Source organism: Equus asinus, chromosome 9 (genome assembly GCF_041296235.1).
Source record: "Equus asinus isolate D_3611 breed Donkey chromosome 9, EquAss-T2T_v2, whole genome shotgun sequence".
In the NCBI taxonomy this organism is placed as follows: Eukaryota; Metazoa; Chordata; class Mammalia; order Perissodactyla; family Equidae; genus Equus; species Equus asinus.
Window position 1 is genome coordinate 77,367,541 of NC_091798.1, and position 19,329 is coordinate 77,386,869.

At 39.1% G+C, this 19,329-nt stretch overlaps 1 protein-coding gene across 12 annotated transcripts in view; it reads left to right on the forward strand.

Moving 5' to 3' along the window:
* The first annotated feature begins 289 nt into the window (after positions 1–289).
* The window catches only part of ARB2A (ARB2 cotranscriptional regulator A), a 381,926-nt gene continuing 362,886 nt past the window's right edge, over positions 290–19,329 (forward strand). For 5 of the 12 annotated variants that reach the window (XM_044780004.2, XM_044780007.2, XM_044780003.2 and 2 more), the window contains exon 1: positions 290–464. The gene's annotated coding sequence lies outside the window, so the exon portion shown is untranslated. The remainder of the gene's footprint in view (positions 465–19,329) is intronic. The other 7 variants (XM_070517781.1, XM_044780011.2, XM_044780010.2 and 4 more) reach the window with 5 other exon arrangements.

Consider the following 19,329-nt stretch of genomic DNA (forward strand, 5'->3'; position numbering starts at 1 on the left):
ACCAGGAATGGGAGAGAGGGCAATTAGCTGCATGGACATTCCCGGAACTGTTTCTTAAATTCCTCTTGGAGAACGAGGCTTCACGGTGGCCCCATCCTCTCTGGCTACCGAAGAAGCTATGTCCCTTGCTTCAGAAGACAGAGCGAACGAAGAGAGAGGAGAGCCGGCGGATAGGACAACCCTTATCTCCCCCCGGCCTCTCTCTCCAGGCCCATCCAGCACCGCAGGAACCAAATCAGCGACCACGCCCCGCCTATTTCCGGATTGTGGCCTCCGCCGCCGTCGCGTGCGCAATGACGTTTCAGTCTCCTGCGGACCCCGGAAGTGCAACTCGAACTTGGTCGGGGCGCGGATCCCGAGAGGGAAAGTCCTAACAACCGCACGAGGGAGTTCGACTGGCGAGCTGGAAGGCCACGCCTCCTCCCGCCTCCCCCCGCAGCCCTGTAGCTGGGGGCAGAGCTCAGGTAGGACCTGCGTTTGCGGGGATGTGAGCTCCGGGGCAGGCCCCGGCTGAATGGGAGGAAGGGGCTGGCCTGATCCGTCTCGGGCGGGGGTCCCTGGCCCCGGGGCCGGAAGCTACCCGGAGCCACGCTGCGTTTCCTGGGGACGCCTCCGCCCTGTGTCCGGGACCCCGCTGATGGGCGAATTGCACCCGACATTTCCACTTGCGAGGCGGGACAGGACACGTGTATTCTCTGGATGACTCTCCTTACACCTAGACTTAAGGGGTTCTGGGACCCAAGAGATCTTAGAGTAGTGGGCCCTCCTATGCTTTCTCAGGAGGGGCTGTATTGCAGTTCTCTGGTTAAAGATTTTTTTCTACAGAAATGATCATCAACTGCCAAAGCTTTACCAGAAGTCATTCACTGCAGACAGAAGATGAAAGTGCAGTTATAAAATGCTCTCAAAACTTGTAACATGCATGGGCGCTGGTGGGACATTTCACTGGGATGAATTCTTAGTTGAATACTTTTGACTTTGAAATAAAGTTACGTATATTTTGGAAGCAGTTTTCTCTCTCCCTCATCCAGACTTAACATTCATCTGATGCTCCAGAGTGTGTATCTGTTGGGCCAAGTCACTGGTTATTTAATTTTTGGCTATATTGACAAGCAGTATTCTTTATTGACAAGCAGTATTGTTGCATTTTCCCATTTCCCCAAATCCTCTGAACGGTTGTAGAGAGAAAATCCTGTGGTTTTTCAGGCTAGCAAGTGCCTTGTAACCTTTATGAAATAGGTGCAGTGTGATGTTTGTTATGCAATACACTATTTTTTTGTCTTAGGGCAGTGTTAGAGGTATATTCTTTATCCCTCATTGTGGGGGAGAGATGTACTGTACTCATTTAGTGTATTTAGAAAGTGAGTCAGAGAGCACTTTTTTTTTTTTTTTATGGTGCCAGTATCAGGCTTCTATATGACTTTTTAAGTAAGATGGTCCATCTGCTTAACCACTGAAGCCTAAACCAGGGATGCTCTGGATGACTTTGAGGCAGTGGCTGCTGCAGCTTTGGTAAATGGCAGCATAGTACCAAGGCCAAGAGGAAAATATGATTCGTGAAGCTGTGAACATCCATCTGTTCATTCATTTAACAAATATTTATTGGTCACCTTCAGTGTGCCAGGCGGTGTTGTAGGTGCTGGGCATACAGTAGTAAACAAAATAGACAAAGTCCTTGTACTTCTGGAATCTACATTGTAGTGAATGGAGAAGGACGATTAGCCAGTAAATATATATCAAATAGTGATAAGAGCTATGAAGAAAAATAAAGCGCTTTAAGGGGTGAATGTTTTAGGCTAGTGCTGAGGCCGGAGAATGTTTGATGTATCTTAGAATAGCAAGGATGTAGCATGGAGGCATTAGGGTTTAAAAATCTCGAGAATGAATATTTATTCAGTAATTTGGTGTGTGCATGAGATATCTTCTTTATTGACAGCCTATTTTTGTCAGCTTTCCCAGAGAGACCTCTGTGAGGAGAATATGATGTCCTTAAATACATAAAGATGTTTCTGTGTTCTTCATTAGCGCTAACAAAATGAAACACCATTTACTTAGTTGTACATAACTTGTGCTGTCTGCTGTAGAGTCAGATTAGGTTTGCACAGTACCATGGATAGCTAAGTAGTGAGTACTCTCTGCCCTGTGTCAACTTTAGTTTTCATTCATTTTTTTTATTGTGGTAAAATATACATAAAATTTATCATTTTAACCATTCTTAACTGTCCATTTCAGTAGTATTAGGTACATTCATACTTTTATGCAACCATAACTGCCATCCATCTCTAGAACTTTTCATTTTCCTCAACTGAAAATCTGTACGTTTTAAACATTAGCTCCTTATTCCCCACTCCCCTCAGTCCCTGGCAACCAGCAGACTACTTTCTGTCTCTGTGAAAATTCTCTCTCTCTACTCTAGGTACCTCATGTAAGTGGAATCATACCGTGTTTGTCCTTTTGTGACTAGCTTATTTCACTTAGCATCATGTCTTCAAAGTTCATCCCTGTTGTAGTATGTGTTAGAATATCCTTCCTTTTAAGGCTGAACAATATTTCTTTTTATGTATATACACATTTTGTTTGTGCATTAATTTGTCCATGGATGCTTGTGTTGCTTCCACCTTTTGGCTTTTGTGAATCATGCTGCTATGAATATGGGTATGCAGATATCTCTTTGAGTCTCTTCTTTCATTTCTTTTGGGTATATAAACAGAAGTGGAATTGCTAGATTATATGGTAATTCTATGTTTAATCTTTTTGGAGATCACCTTACTGTTAACCACAGTGGCTACACTATTTTACATTCCCACCAGCAATGCACAAAGGTTCCGGTTTCTCCACATCCTCACCAACACTTCTCCACATCCTTGCCAAACACATTTTCTATTTTTTTGATAATAGCCATCCTAATGGGTGTGAAGTAGTGTCTCCTGTGGTTTTGATTTGCGTTGCCCTAACGATTAATGATGTTAACCATCTTTTCATATGCTTTGGAGCCATAAATATATCTTCTTTGGGGTACTAGTCATTTATTTTACTATCTGATTTTAATAGACATTTTTGATTTTTCTTTTGGTGAACCATCTAAGGGTTAAGAAGGCAGCCACCCTGTCTTCTTTTGCTTTTTTAACCCTAAAATACCATAATTGTAAAACTACAATTGTCTGTAGACCAAGTGTCTGCAGCAACTCCAAACTTAGAAATAAACCATAAAGCATCTTTTGTAACAACGAATGAACCTTGGAGTATCAGATTGTGATGGAAACAGCTCAGAAAAGCCAAGGATCATCCTGTCCTGCTTTGATTTTTTTTCTTTTTAATTAGAAGGAAAGGGGTGCATTGATTGGCCGACTGTGCCTGTGAAGTATGTCTCTTTTGTCTGGTAGCTGAGAAGAGAAGGAAACAGAGGAGCCAAAAGTGATGAATAGACAGAGAAAAGAAGTGTTGAGTAGCAGTATGGCAGCCAGATGTGGCTAGATGGAGAGTGGCAAAGGAGATCAATATCAGTGATGGACGCTAAGCACCAGAACTGACAGCAGAGGAGAGGGGACCCAGCAACAAAGTGACAGAAAGTAATATAGCTCTAGAGATTGGAATGGAATGGGGGATAGGGCTAGAGAGTGCAGATCACCAGTTACTTCCCAGCATGTGGTTCTGAAGTCAGCTGCTTGGCATTGAGTAATTTAGGAAGATCCCCTGTATATCAAATAATGTACATCAGTCTGTCAGGTTCAACAGTCAGTGGAAGGTGTGCAGTGTATACAGTCCTACGGGAATAAACTGAGTTGTTCAGACTGTGTATCACATCATTTCCATCCATAGAATAATGAGGTTTAGTTGATTAATTTAATGAGTAATTGTGTAATTTAACAATGCTCAGCATTGTTTAAAAGAATTTTTTTAGATTATCTGTTTAAGGAGGAAAGGAATTTTTTGATCCAGAGTGGCTGATGGCCCATTAGTTCAAGATAACACGTCTGGTTTTTTTCACTATTGAATGTTTTGTACACTATCATTGTTTATTATATACTCTTGCGGTACTACATTTAGCCGACTATTTCAGTTCTAAAGCTCATTTAAATAGATTGCTTTCTTTAATTTAAAGTAATGAATGACAAATTATGCCATAATTTTTCTTATCACTTTTTGGCAAATTAAAATTGATTAATTTGCTAGAGATGAGTGGCAGATGACTGACTTGCTGAAGGTTTCACAGCTGAGTTAAAGACAAGTTAGTGCCGTGCTGTGCTGCTTTTCCTGATAGTGTATTCTTGTCTCCTTTTTGGGGGAATAGTTTATTTTTGCAGTATAGATACTGCAATATAGATAATATAGATAATTTTTGCTGTATAGAAAAATGTCACTGTGAAGACAGGTCATTGAAGCAAAGCATTTATTGTATGTTTCCATTTCTTTCTGGCACATTGGACGTTTATTTTAAGCATAGTCTAGGCTGATAATGTACTTAGTGTTGATTTGTTTAGAGATTAGAGAGGTGCTGATAAGACTAAGATTGTGGATTTGGGCTCCTGTAAGCCCTTTAATAGCTCATTACACGAATGATCACGACTAGTACCCAACAGTGTAACTACTATGTACTGTGGGATGTGGCTGGTATTCCTATCCCCTGCTAATCACATTGCCCTCTTGTGTGATCCGGTATAAGAAAGCAGCAGGAAAGATACTATCAATGGCTCAACAGACACACTACCTCTATTTAAAAAACAATTCAGAGTTAATATCCAAGGTAATGAAGAAGTGTGAGAGATACCCTTTTCATCCACAAAGCATAGCTTGTGTGCCTTGTTTAGAACATAGAACAAGCTGAAATTGTATCCAAGATTGTAACTCAAGGTGAGGCATTTAAAAAATTTGAAAAGTTTGATTAATTCATAGGTGAGATGCTCTCTTGGTTTGAATCACCTTATTCTTCTTGATATCATCGTTTTTGTCTATACTACGGAAATGATCCTGGTACTAACTCAAGTAGTTTGGAAATTAGTTAATCATCATGATCCATTTGGTTTAACACCCTGTAATGTAGTTGGAGTATTTTTCTTAGATGGTCATATCCAGGAATTGGTTGGGGGGGTGAGTAGGAAGCATCATATTAGGCAGATTGAGGAAGTTCAGGCAGAAAAGAAAGGAGGTCTCTCACCAGGGATTAGTTGAACAGGGATAGGACTCTGGTCTCAAAGTGATGGGAGAAGGTGGGAGAAAGAAACAGGGAAAGGCCCAAGACCTAGATTAACTGAAATATGGGGGAAGGTAAACAGGACAAGAGTTAGGTAGGGTCTCAGTTATTTGAATCAGTAAAAAATTGATATGTAGTCATAAGGCAATCTAGACCCCTCAAATGAGGATCTTACATGCGGTTGGAGTGTCTTCTATAAAGATAAGACTTTAGCTAAATATTTAAAATGTATAGGATGCTATGGGAGAGGCACAGTGCCTCACCCCAGGTTGTTGAAAGGCTTGCTGGAGAAAATGAGCCTAAGTTGAGAACTTAAGGATGAATCATTTAAAAGTAAAATGGAAAGGCATTCTAGACAGAACACATAGCTCTCATCAGTCTGATGTTTATAAAAACAAAAAGGAGTTTGAAATTATTAGAGCAGAAAGTTTGACTACGGTGAGATGGAGTTGGGGAAGGAGATTGGAGTCAAGTCATGGAGGATGAGGAGGTGCATAAAATGAGAGGAGAGAAGGCTTGTTGTATAGTTTACTGAGGAACCTGGACTTGCCTCTTTAGGCAAAGGAACTAGTGAAGGATTTCTCTTGTTTCCTGTGTAGTAAAGAATTTAACTTTGCTCAAAAAGAGGCCTAGCCTTCGCCTTGAGCTTCTGGGTGATAATCTTTGGTATCTTTGTTTGCCTGGGGGCCTTGGATCACATTGTCTTAACAATGTTATTGAGGGTTGGGGCTAGCCATTCCTGTCTAGTCTTAGGATGGAGGCTGCCCAGGCCAGAAAGACTAACTGTGTCACTAAGGATGGGGGTTTTATATCACATGATACCAGTTGACCTGGAAAACTGAGATCAACTATGTGGGCAGTGAGTCAGTCAATCATGCCTACATAGTAGAGGCCCAATAAAACTCCGAACACCATGTCTCCTCTGAGCTTTGTGGTTGGCAATACTCTGTGCATATTGTCACACATAGATACCAGAGAGTAAGACATCCATGACTCCATGGGGAGAGGACGTCAGAAGCCCCATGTGCGGTACTCTCCTGAACTCTGTCCTACGTACTTCTTTTCTTCCCTGATGTTAATCTGTATCCTTTTCCTGTAATAAATAAATAAATAAATAAATAAATAAATAAAAGTGTTAGAGTTTTCAGGGAGTTCTTTGAGTCTTTCTTGCAAATTAGGGAACCTGAGGGGGCTTTGGGAATCCTCTGAACTTGTAGTTTAGAAGTAGGAGTAGTTCCTGTGTGGACTGTACCTTCCAACTCTGTAGTTGTCCAAAACCTTTCACATCTCCTTTCTCTGCTCCTTCCTTCCTCTGATTAGGGACAAAAATGGCCTTAGCATTTGAAAGCAGAGCCAGATGAACTGATGATGTTGAAGTAACCTGTCTTCTAAGATTAGAGGATATTCGGAAAAGTATCAAGAATACTGTAACACAAATGCCCCTAAACGTGATAAAATCCCCTGATACTTTCTTTTCTAATTGCTATGGACTGAATTATGTCTCCCTAAAGTTCATATGTTGAAGCCTTAACTCCCAAGGATGTCATTAAGGTTAAATGAGTTATAAGGGTGGGACCCTGATCTGATAGCCACAGTGTCCTTATACAAAAAGACACCAGAGATCTTGCCCTATTGCTCTCTCCACCATGTGAGGACACAGCGACAAGTGGCTGTCTACAAGCCAGGAAGAGAGTTCTCCCCAGAAACCATGCTGCCAGACCTTGATCTGCGATTCTAGCATCCAGAACTGTGAGAAGATAAATTTCTGTTGTTCAAGCGCTCAGTCTGTGGTATTTTGTTGTAGCAGCCCGAGCAGACTCATACCAGTTAATGGCTGATCTCTTACTTTTCTTAATTAGTGATTGCTTTTCTTGTGCTTCTAGAGGAATGTTGAGTTTGATGAACTTAGTTTTCCATAGACCCACTTTAAAGTTGAATCATCTGAAATTGTAAAAACTTGAAAGAAGTTGTTCAGAAGGCCTTCAATAAGGACTTTTAGATTACATATCATCTAAAGTGACTGAGCAAAAAAGATACATGAAAGTAGAAGAAAGAAGGAAACATGGAATGAAACATGATAGGAAAATAGTATACCTGTGTTCTGCTTTGAGAAGATTTAGTCTAATTTTTTCCTTACATGTCGAAAATAGTTCAATTGAGGAAACTTACCTTTTAACAAGATTTATCACAGATTTCTTTAAAAGAGCTATGTCTGTAATACATTTAAAAAAATGGATTTACCCTGAGTTTATTAGGAACTTAACCTGCTACATTTAGGTATTCCTAGGGCGTTGAGAGTGAATAGAGATGTTACAATCAGATATAAAAAGTAAAGGAGCGTTTAATATAACGCAAATAAAATTAATAGATATGTATTCATCCCCAATTTGTGTGTGTGTGTGTGTTTGTATTCCTACTGTTTTCTAAGCACGGTGCAAGATTTTGGTAGGCATCTTTTCAGTAAATAAAAGGAGAAAAGTCTAAAATAGAGTATAGGACCTTCCAATTTTTGAGGAACTAAGTATAATATTTGAATTACAACCATTGGTTAAGTTTTTACTTATGGACATTGAAATGGTATAACATTTTAGAAATTTACCAATAAAATGTCAAAAAAATGTGGAATAAAGAAAAATGACACAAAGATAAGACTTGGAGTTATGTGTTTTCAAGGAATATAATTACAAGCATTGATATTAGAATTAGTCATAGACAGTAATGACATGTCAGGAACCATTCTATGCAAATATAGATATGGCATAGGGAGATATATTATGCGTTGTAAATGAAGAAATTTCAGGCTTATAGATGTATATATAGATGATAAAGATCTAAGAGCAGAGGGAAATACTATTACCATGTTTAAAAGTTTTTTTTTTTTTTAATGCCAACTAGGTTGAAAAGGTATCAATTATCTCTGCCAATGTAGGAAAGTCATGGTTTGACTGTTCCAAAAATGGAAGTTATCATGTGGGCTTGGTTTTGGGAAATACTTTTCACCTGATTCCACTTTCTGAGGAATTATTATTATTATTTTATGGGATCACTGGAGTTTTATTTTTATTACTGGTATATCTGTTTTTGCCCTGGCTCTTGCTGAGCTGTATGGGAGAATACTGGATAATTATACCCTCTATAATACCGCATTGAGCAAAGTTTGCATATTGGAGTTGTCCAGGCTAAATGGCCCTACCCAATCTTTAATGTTTTAAAATTAGTTTCCAGCTAATTTAAGTAAAAATCCAGGTTTTTGGTTTCTCCTGAAAAATAGGAAGTTCCAGGCACAGTGGGCCTTCATTCTCTATAGCAACAGTGGGGCAAGTAGCAACTCCCTTGAAATGAGCCTTGTGTTTTCCAGTGACTTATAGGACCTTGCTGGCTGCATTTACTGGTAACTTTCTGGTGCCTGTAGACATTTGAATCTTTGATTTCTGCTTTATACAAACTCTAACGTGGGTACTGTTTGTCTTTGCCTTTCCCTGACTATACTGCACCCTTTAATTTTTATTTTCCTGGAGGCCTACAGTGGTTGGGCTGTGACATTCAGTGTAGACTCCTTTTTGAGTAGTAGCTTATACTGTAAATCAGAGTTTTTGTAATCCCAGTGTGCTCCAATGACCTCCCTTAAGCTGCTGTCAAGATAGTTAGTGGAAGGGTCTTTTCTGTAGGTTGCCTTCTGGCCTGAACTTTAAATAGGATGGCTCTAGGTTTGGTGCTAGGATCCTAGGCCATTTTGGACTTCTTTGTTCCAGCATCAAAGCATTTGTGAACTGTATCCTGTTCTTTTTAGTCTTTTCCTACCTTTTTCTAGGTGATTAATATGATAAATAGTTTGTGCTAGTGTATTTAATTAGGTAATTGTGATGAGTATTATTGTTTATAGGTAATATTTCATTACTTTGAAATAGTGTGAGTGATCATAATGGTGGAAATTTTATCTGCTTTAGGAAAACTACAAGCACTTTTAAGAAACTAGACTTTTCAGTTTTATCATTGAAAACAAACTATTTATTTAAGACAAGCTTATTTATTCTGAGTATTTTCCTCCATGAGAAACATGTATAATTATTTTTATCCAACAAGCATATGTGTTTGTGTTTTTAATTGTTCTAATTAAAAATGTAAGGTTTCTCTCTCTATGTCAATGAAGAAAGACTTTCAGCCAGATAAACGCTTAGTACTGGAAATATTGAATTATGTAAACTAATTTTCCACTATTTTTTAAATCCAAAGACAGTAAAGGAAAGCATTCCTATTTTGGTAAATCCAAGGGAGCTTCTTCCTCAGAGAATAAGTTATTGCTGAATTGGAAAATCAGCAAGCAATTCAGTGATGATGAAAACGGGTGACCCTGGGAGCTTACGTGATGTCCACCAGTTCACTGGGGCTTTAAATATATGTTGTCTATTGCTGTAAAACAAATTATTCCAAAATTTAGCAGCTTAAAATGAAAAACATTTATTATCTCCTAGAGTCTCTTAGAATCAGGAATTTAGCAGCAGCTTAGCTGGGTGGTTCTGGTTTAGGATCTCCCATGAGGTTGTAGTTACAGTGTCAGACAGGGTTGCAGTCACCTGTAGTTCAGGTATGGAGGATCTGCTTCCAAGCTCACTCATGCAGCTGTTGGCAAAAAGCTTCACTTATTCACCACAGGGTCCTCTCCATAGGGCTGCTCAGAACATGGCTTCCCTGGAGCGAGTGATCTGAGAGAGTGAGACAGCACCCAAGATGGAAGTCACAGTCTTTTATAACGTAATCTCAGAGGCATGATACTGTCGCTTCTCCTGTTTAGTATTGGTCATACAGATCAATTCTGGTACAGTGTGGGAAAGGACCTGAGGATGTGAGTAACAGGAGGTGGGAAGCTGGCGGCCACAGTCTACCTTCTAGCCCCCAGTGGTTCATGTCCTTCCTACCTGCAGAGTACACCCACTGTTTCCCAAGGCCCTCAAATATCTCACTTTGTTACTGCATCATCTCAAAGTCCACAATCTCATCATCTAAGTCAGGTCCAGATGTAGATGGGTTCCCTGGGTGTAGTTTCTTAAGCATAGTTCCTTAAGTACAGTTCTGCTCCACCTGCCGCTCCTCACCCCAACACCCAACATACAGTGGTAGGAGAGGCATAGGATAACTTCCATAGATATTCTTGTTCCAAAAGGGGAAAAATGGGAAACACAGAGGTGTCACTGGTTCGTAGCGATTCTGAGATCCAGATGGACAAATGTTGGAAATTTCTTGATTAGGTCTCAAGTCTGAGAATAATTCTTCATGGTTCTCAGCTTTGCCTTTTGTGCTCTTGGTTTTACCTCTTTTTTCATGAAAATAGCAGGGGTTTGCTGAATAGTTTTCTCAGCCTGCTTCCTGCCAGTAGAATTTTGGGGTCCAGAGGCCTCTCTTCATTTAAGATATATTAAGTCTTTTAAATATTAAATAAAAAGATATATTAATATTTTATAAATCTTGTGGATGTTTTGTGAATTCCATTGAGATACACTCCTTTGGACCAAAGCCACACCTACACATTTCTTTGAGATAAATCCTTGTATATTTTGGACTTCTAGTAAGACTGAGGGACAATGCCTTTAAGCTTCCTAGAAGCTTATAGTTTCAGAGCATCAATAAGGCACACTCGACTGTCTTTAGAGGGCCTTTTGTCTGACTGACTAGTATTCTGAGGCGCCACCTTTAATATTTTTGAGGTTCAAACAAAAGTTTATTCAGTCATACCCTCAGCTTCATTTTTGAACCATATTTTTCTTCTAGTGCCCTGGATTTGATCTTTGCTCAGAAGACATTTCCTAATTTTAGTATCATTTGCCTTCTGGAGAGAATTTTTTTTTAAAATAGACTCTACTTTTTAGAACAGTTCTAGGTTCCCAGCAAAATTGAGTGGAAAGTGCAGAGATTTCCCCTAGACTGCCTACCCCACGTTTGCACAGCCTCCCCCGCTATCAATATCCTGCATCGGAGTGGTACATTTGTTACACTTGATTAACCTACATTGACACATCCTAAAGTCCATAGTTATCACCTAAAGTCCATAGTTTACGTTAGGGTTCTGTCTAGGTGTTGTGTCTTCTATGGGTTTGGACAACTGTTTACACCATCACAGTATTGTACAGAATAGTTTCACTGCCCTAAAATAGTTTCACCACCTGTTCATCCCTCATTCCTGCTTACCCCTGTCAACCACTAATCTTTTTACTGTCTCCTTAGTTTTATTTTTCTGTTGTATCATATAGTTGGCATCATGATATGTAGCCTTTTCAGATTGGTTTCTTTCACTTAGTAATATGCATTTAAGTTTTCTCCCTGTCTTTTCACGGCTTAATAGCTAATTTTTTTAAATACTGAATAATATTCCATTGTGTGGATGTATCACAGTTGATTTATTCATTTACCTGCTGAAGGACATTTTGGTTGTTTCTAAGTTTGGCAATAATGAATAAATCTGCTTTAAACACCTATGAGCAGGTTTTTGTGTGGACACAAGTTTTCAGCTCATTTGGGTAAATACCAAGGAGTGTGATTCCTGGATCATATGGTGAGAATATGTTTAATTTTGTATGTAATATGTAATCTTCCAACATGGCTGTACCATTTTGCATTCTCACCACCAATGAATGAGAGTTCTTGATGCTCCATATCCTTGCCAGCATTTGGTGGTGTTGGTGTTTCGAATTTGGGTCATTCTAATAGATGTGTGGTGGTATCTCGTTGTTTTAATTTGCAGTTCCCTAATGACATATGATGTTGAGCGTCTTTTCATAAGCTTATTTGCCATCTGTATATCTTTGGTGAAATGTTTATTCAGGTCTTTGGCCCATTTTTTAAGTTGGGTTGTTTTCTTGTTGTTGAGTTCTAAGAGTTCTTTGAATATTTTGGATAAGATATCTTTATCAGATATGTCTTTTGCAAATATTTTCTCTCAGTCTGGGCTTGTTTTTTCACTCTCTTGACATTATCTTTCGCAGAGCAGGTCTTGGCTCCTTTTTGTTTAACAGTCCTTCGTTATTTTGTTTCACTCTTCTCATATTTTATTATAAGCTGCAAAAAGAACCAGGTAGCACATTCCACACTCTGGTTGGAAATCTTCTTAGCTAGATCATTAAGTAATTTTCTATTTTCCATGTAACTCCTTGGGACAGTGTTAGAGTTTCTGCCACTACAAAACAAGGATCCCTTTCTTTAAATTTCCGATAACGTTTACTTTGTTTTTTTTGCGAGTCCTCACCCACAGCCTAATCAAAGGCCATGGGGCTTCTATTAACCGGTTCTTCAGGGTGTCTTAGTCTTTCTCTAACACTTCTCAGCCCCCTGCCTGGTTTCAAAGCCACTCTCACATTTTAGGTTTTCAGTATGACAGCACTTCACTTCCAGGTACCAAAATTTGTATCTATTGCTGCCCTAAACGAAATCTTTATGTCCTACAGTTTCACTACTAAGGTTTCTATAAAACAAATTATGTGGATGACTGAATTACAGCAGTTTGAATTTGCAACGTTAGGAAGGATTGGGACCTTGACAGTTGGGATGGGTACGTATGGGTAGGTTCTGATGAATCCACCAACCTTGGATCTCTAAATTCTGTTGAAATTCCTTTGCTGGTAGAAGCAGCCCTTCTACTCCTTCCGAGGGGGTCTGTCTCTCCTGGCCTAAAGACCCTATAATGGCCTCCCCTGAAATAGTGGGCTCCGATGGTCTGCTGATCTTTCTCTTGTCTTATTCCAACCACATTACATTGTTTCTAGACCTATAACCAGACTCAGGTCCAAACAGGCTTCAGAGCGTGAGGTATAACGTTTAAACCATAAAGTAGTGTGATACATACCAAAAGAATTGGATGATTTTTGTCAGTTTATAAGAATCATTGCAATATATGTGGGAATGGATTCTAAGAGTGTAGAATCAGGTTGAGGGAATATGGAGTTGGATCAGGCAGTGGTGGTGCTGGTGGTAGTGGTGGTGGTGGTGGTGGTTGTGGTGATGTCAGGAAATCCTGTAAGAATTATACTGTTACAAAGATATTCCAACAGTCCAGTTAGGAAATGAGAGATAATGGGGACCTAAAATGAAGACAACAGTATTGAGGATAGGAAAGAAGGAAATGATACTCTTTGTTTCTCTGATACATTATACGTAATTTTTTAGCACTTGCCGTTTAATTGGTTAATGTCTTCTCTCACTAGACCAAACTATTCGATTGTTAGGACCACCTGTTTTTGTAACAGCATGAGGAGCAATAAACATTACAGGCATACTTCGTTTTACTGTGCTTCGCTTTACTGTGCTTTGCAGATATTACATTTTTTGCAAGACCCTCGACTAGCAAAAAGATTATAACTCACTGATGGCTCAGATGATGGTTAACATTTTTTAGCAATAAAGCATTTTTTAATTAAAGTATGTACATTGTTTTTTTAGACATAATGCTATTGTACACTTAATAAACTACAGTATAGTCTAACCATAGCTTTTATATGCTCTGGGAAACCAAAAAATTCATGTGACTCACGTTATTATGATACTTGCTTTATTGCAGCGGTCTGGAACCAAAGCCTCGGTGTCTCCAGGGTATGCTTATATATGCTGGGTATTCTAAGTCCCTAAGATACGTTGATTCGTTTGATCCTCATAGCTATCCTTTAAGTAGGTACTAATATTAAATGCATTATTTATTTATTTTTTTTTAAATTTTTAAAAAATTTTTTAAAAATTTATTTTCGGATGTGCATCATATTTCGAATTCTGTGTAGATTACATCATGTTCACCACCCGAAAACTAATTACAGTCCATCCCCTCACGTCTGAGCCTAATCACCCCTTTTGACCTCCCCTCTCCCCCTATGGTAACCACCAATCCAGTCTCCAATGCTATGTGTTTTTTTTTGTCGTTGTTTTTATCTTCTACTTATGATTGAGATCATATGGCATTACTTATTTTTTTGTTTATTTTTTTGAGGAAGATTAGCCCTGAGCTAACTGCTGCCAATCCTCTTTTTGCTGAGGAAGACTGGCCCTGAGCTAACATCCATGCCCATCTTCCTCTACTTTATATGTGGGACGCCTACCACAGCATGGCGTGCCAAGTGGTGCCATGTCTGCACCCGGGATCTGAACTGGTGAACCCCGGGCTGCCGAAGTGGAACGTGCACACTTAACCACTGCGCCACCAGGCAGTGGTTTCAGTACCTGAAAGACAACTCGTAATTAAAATCTGTTGATAAAATGGGGTCAGTTGAACTGGTCCAGGAGGGCCCATGGTTACACTAGCTTCCACTTGTCCTCTCTCAGTAGATTCACATGGAAAGTGCATAATTCTCCCAGCAACAATGTGGGACAGTGAGTGTAAAGTGTTCCCAACCAGGAAAGCTCCCTTGAGCCTTGGTGTCCAGGGTGTTTTTTTGGGGTGTCAGTCACATAGGCATAGAGTGCTTCCATAACTGACAACTACTTAATCTCCAGCCCCTACACCACACTGATACAGCATGACACGAGACCCAGGTGAATAGAAACGTGCATTCATCATGAATCACATGGTTAGTATAAACTGTATGGCATGGCCCAAGCGTCAGGTGTACAGAGGCACTCTTATCAGGCGTGATATTCCAAGGGCTTATAGGTTATCTCCCAGAAGCCAGTCAAGGGACAGTCCTTTCTTTAGAATATACGGTGTTTGAACACTGCAAGCCTGCTGAGTTAACCTTTACTGCACAGCTGGAGGTTAAGTAACTTGTCCTAGGTAACACACAGAATAGATGGCAGAGTTAAAATTTAAGCACAGGCATTCTGGCTCCAGTGTCAGGTGTTTGAACCATATGCTCTACTGCCTTTTGGCATCGCTTCTGTCAAACACAGAATCTGATATGTTTGAGGCATTTAATAAATTTCTGTTAGGAGAATGAATGAATAAATTGTAGGAAGCTATCAGAGTTGGCTGGTTCAGTAAAAGTCATTAGTATTAGAGCTTTTTAAGTCTGAAATACCATGTCTGTTTCTACTCCCAAGCCCTCTAAATCTATAGAAGTTATTAGACACTTGCTGAAGATTAGCTTAAGTTTCTTTTTGCTCACTTCATGTGTGTAAGTATTGCTCAGTTGACTGGAGTAGTAGGATTAGAAATCTGATTATTTCTCATGTATTAAGAAAATATATGCTTGCTTGAAGTTTCAATATATAGAGCTATTTTTCTGGTTTACAGCCTAATGAATTCCTTAATAGCAGTTAAAATTAGACGCAAAGCTAAATACTTATGATATTTAGGTTATTTTTGTGTTTGTGTGTATTTGCTAATCTCTCTTGGGGCAAATAATAAGGTTTGGCTGAAATGTAATAAAATAATCCCTTCTCAAGTAGTAGTTTATATATTTCTCATATTTTTTTTTATCCACATGACATCATTCTCCATGGAATGAGTAGTACTGTAACATGTAAAGATTTTAGGAAAACAGAATAAATCATGCCAATTACCACTTTTTGACATTTTAAAAGTCTCCTTCTTTTATCTAACATTATTAGGGTATAGTGGAAGTACAATTCACTGTACATATTTAAAGTGTGTAATTTGATATGTTTGAGCATATATCCCCCAAACTATCATCACAATCAAGATAATGAATATCTCTGTCACCTCCAGATGTCCTCATTCCATTTTTCATTGGTCATTTGTATGTTTCCTTTCGAGAAGTAGCTGTTTAAATCCTTTGCCTACTTCTACATCAAGTTTTCTTGTATAGTCAGCCCTAGTGGTCTAGTGGTTAAGATTCAGCTTTCTCACCGCCACTGCCAGGTTTGTTTCCGGTCAGGGAACCACACCACCTGTCTCTCAGTTGTCACACTGTCGCGGCTGCATGTTCTTGTGATGCTGAAAGCTGTGCCACCAGTATTTCACATACCAGCAAGGTCACCCATGGTGGACAGGTTTCGGTGGAGCTTCTGGACTAAGACAGACTAGGAAGAAGGACCTGGCCACTTGCTTCCCAAAAAATTGGGCATGAAAACCCTTTGACTAGCAGTGGAGCATTGTCTGATAGAGCACTGGAAGATGAGAGCGTGGCACAAAGACCAGGCTGGCTTCAGCTCTGCTGTCCGTGGGTCGCTAGGAGTCGGAATTGACTCCGCAGCACTAACAACTCATTACTGAGCTGTAAGACTCCTTTATATAATCTGGATACAAGTCTTTGTTTTCTGATATGTGTCTACCAAACATTTTCTCCCAGTCTGTGGCTTCTTTTTCATTTTCTTAATCTTATTTTTTGAAGAGCAAATGTTTTTAATTTTAGTGAGGCAGAATTTATCAATTTTTTTCTTTTATGATTCGAGGGGTTTGTTGTTCTGTCTGGGAAACCTTGGCCTACTGCAGGGTTGCAAAGATTTTCTCCTGTGTTTGCTTCTAAATTTTTATAGTTTTAGGTATTTTATTCAGGTCTATAATCTATTTTGAGTTAATTTTTGTGTATAGTGTGAGATAAGAGTTGGTTTTTATCTTTTTCCATATAGATACTCAATTGTATCAACACCATTTATTGAAGACTTTCCTTCTGTTGAAGAGCCTTGCACCTTTGTCGGGAATCAGTTACCTTTATGTGTGTTGGTCTGTATTTAGACTCTGTTTCATTAATGTGTATGTCTTTTTATCAGTACCAAACTGTTTTGATTACTGTAGCTTTATGGCAAGTCTTGAAATTACACAGGGTACATCTTCTACTTTGTTCTGCTATGAAATTCCGTTGATTATTCTGGGTATTTTGCATTTCTACATGAAGTTTTGAATTAGCTTGCAAATATCTACAAAATAGCCTGATGTAATTTTGATTAGGATTGTGTTGAATCTCTAAATCATTTTGGGAAAAACGTCATCTTAAAAATACTAAGTTCTTTGGGCCAGCCCAGTGGTGCAGTGGTTAAGTTTACATGTTCTGCTTTGGCTGCCCGGGGTTCACTGGTTCGGATCCCATGTGCGGACATGGCACCGCTTGGCAAGCCATGCTGTGGTAGGCATCCCACGTATAAAGTGGAGGAAGATGGGCATGGATGTTAGCGCAGGGCCAATTTTCCTCAGCAAAAAGAGGAGGATTGGCAGCAGATGTTAGCTCAGGGCTAATATTCTTCAAAAAAAAGAGAAAAAAAGCAAAACCAAGTTTTCTTTTTTTTTAACTTTTTTTTTTAAGATTGGCACCTGAGCTAACAACTATTGCCAATCTTCTTTTTTTTTTTTTTTTAATTCTTCTCCCCAAAACCCCTCAGTACATAGTTGTGTATTCTAGTTGTGAGTGCCTCTGGTTGTGCTATGTGGGATGCTGCCTCAACATGGCCTGATGAGCGGTTCCATGCCCACGCCTGGGGTCCAAACCGGTGAAACTCTGGGGCCCCCAAAGCAGAGTGCATGAACTTGACCACTCGGCCACGGGGCCAGCCCCACCAAGTTTTCTAATCCATGCAAATGATATTTCTTTCCTTTTATTTAGGTCTTCTTTAGTTTCTCTCCACAAAGTAGTTTCTAGTGCAGCAGTTTAGGGTATCTTCTATTAGATTTATTTTTAGGTATTTTATGTTTGTGAAACCAAGTGACTGGAATGGAAGATCAGAGTTGAAAATGTCAGAGTTTATTGCACTCAAATGTTTATTATATACTGTTTATTATGGTTTGAAATCTTGTCGTTCTTCCCTTTCCCGTTTACGGGCTAGTTTGCCAATTTCTGTTACTTATTTAAAATCTGTGTAAATAAAACAGCTGAAATTATTTGCATATTGACCTTAGGGGAAAATTACAGTGATACTTGAGGGGGAATGCCTTTTTTCTCTTCTACTGTTGCCCTCTTCATTGAGAAGTTTCTCATTTGATCAGTCTTGTACTTTCATTGGGCCATATAGCTGTTAAAAGATCATGCTTCCGGGCTGGCCCCATGGCCGAGTGGTTAAGTTCGTGCCCTCTGCTGAAGGCGGCCCAGTGTTTCGTCGGTTTGAATCCTAGGAGAGGACATGGTACCGCTCATTGAGCCACGCTGAGGCTGCGTCCCACATGCCACAACTGGAAGGACCCACAACTAAGAATATACAACTATGTACCGGGGAGCTTTGGGGAGAAAAAGGAAAAAAATAAAATCTTTAAAAAAAAAGATCATGTTTCCTTTACATTCTCCATGCAGCTCTGTTTATTCATTCCTAAAGTTTACTGGTCTACATGCATTTCAGGGGATTCTGAAATCCTAAAACTAGTTTTAAACTTAGGAAAAGATAGAAAGCTCTGCCTGTGCCCCAAACGTAAGCCACATGTTTCAACCCAGCTTTATTAAAGCACGAAACTTCTGTATTAGGCACTGACCCAACTAGCAACGTAGTGATACTCTGTTTCCTTATGGCTGTTAGTTTTCGTATGTATTGCTTCCTTCTGAATGAGGCCCTGACTATAAATACTATCTAAACCCTTGGTTTCTATATGGCTATTGTTTCTACTGTGTATTGCTCCTTTCTGAATAAGACCTTGACTATAAATATTATCCAAATCCTACCATATCCTCTAATAGTATCAATTTTTATTAAGTAATTAATCTAGATTAGCTAATAGATTTCATTTGACAGAATGTCATTTAGTTTTACTTATTTACTAAAATTATATAAATACGGTTTCAAAAATGAAGTAAGGACTCATTTTTGCATTAATTATCTTTCTTCATTACTTGGGGATGTTGTTGCTTTTATAGGCTTTATTTTATAAACAGGCCCTATTTAAGTCACCATTTATGAGTCCCAATTATGTAAGAGATGGCAGGATGAGTAAGACACAGTCCTTGTCCTCTGAGAGGTGAACTGTCCTGTGCAGAGATGCCCATGATGTAAAATAGAAAGAGCTGACTTTCGTGAGGTACTTAGGGGAGAACACTATTGAGGAAAATATTTCAGGAATAGTAATTAGCGAATGAGAAATGTTTCAGCGTGGAAATATTTCATGTCTTAAAGTTTAAAAACTTCATTTTTTAATTAAGCAGTGAATTTTATTATGAAAGACATGGAAAAAACAAAATCTTGGCAAAATGAAGTAACACATTTTAGTTAAGACTACTGTAAAAGTAGGAAAGGATTTCTTCTTTAGAAAGTCTTAGACTATAACCATAAAATGTATTTCTCTCAGAGCC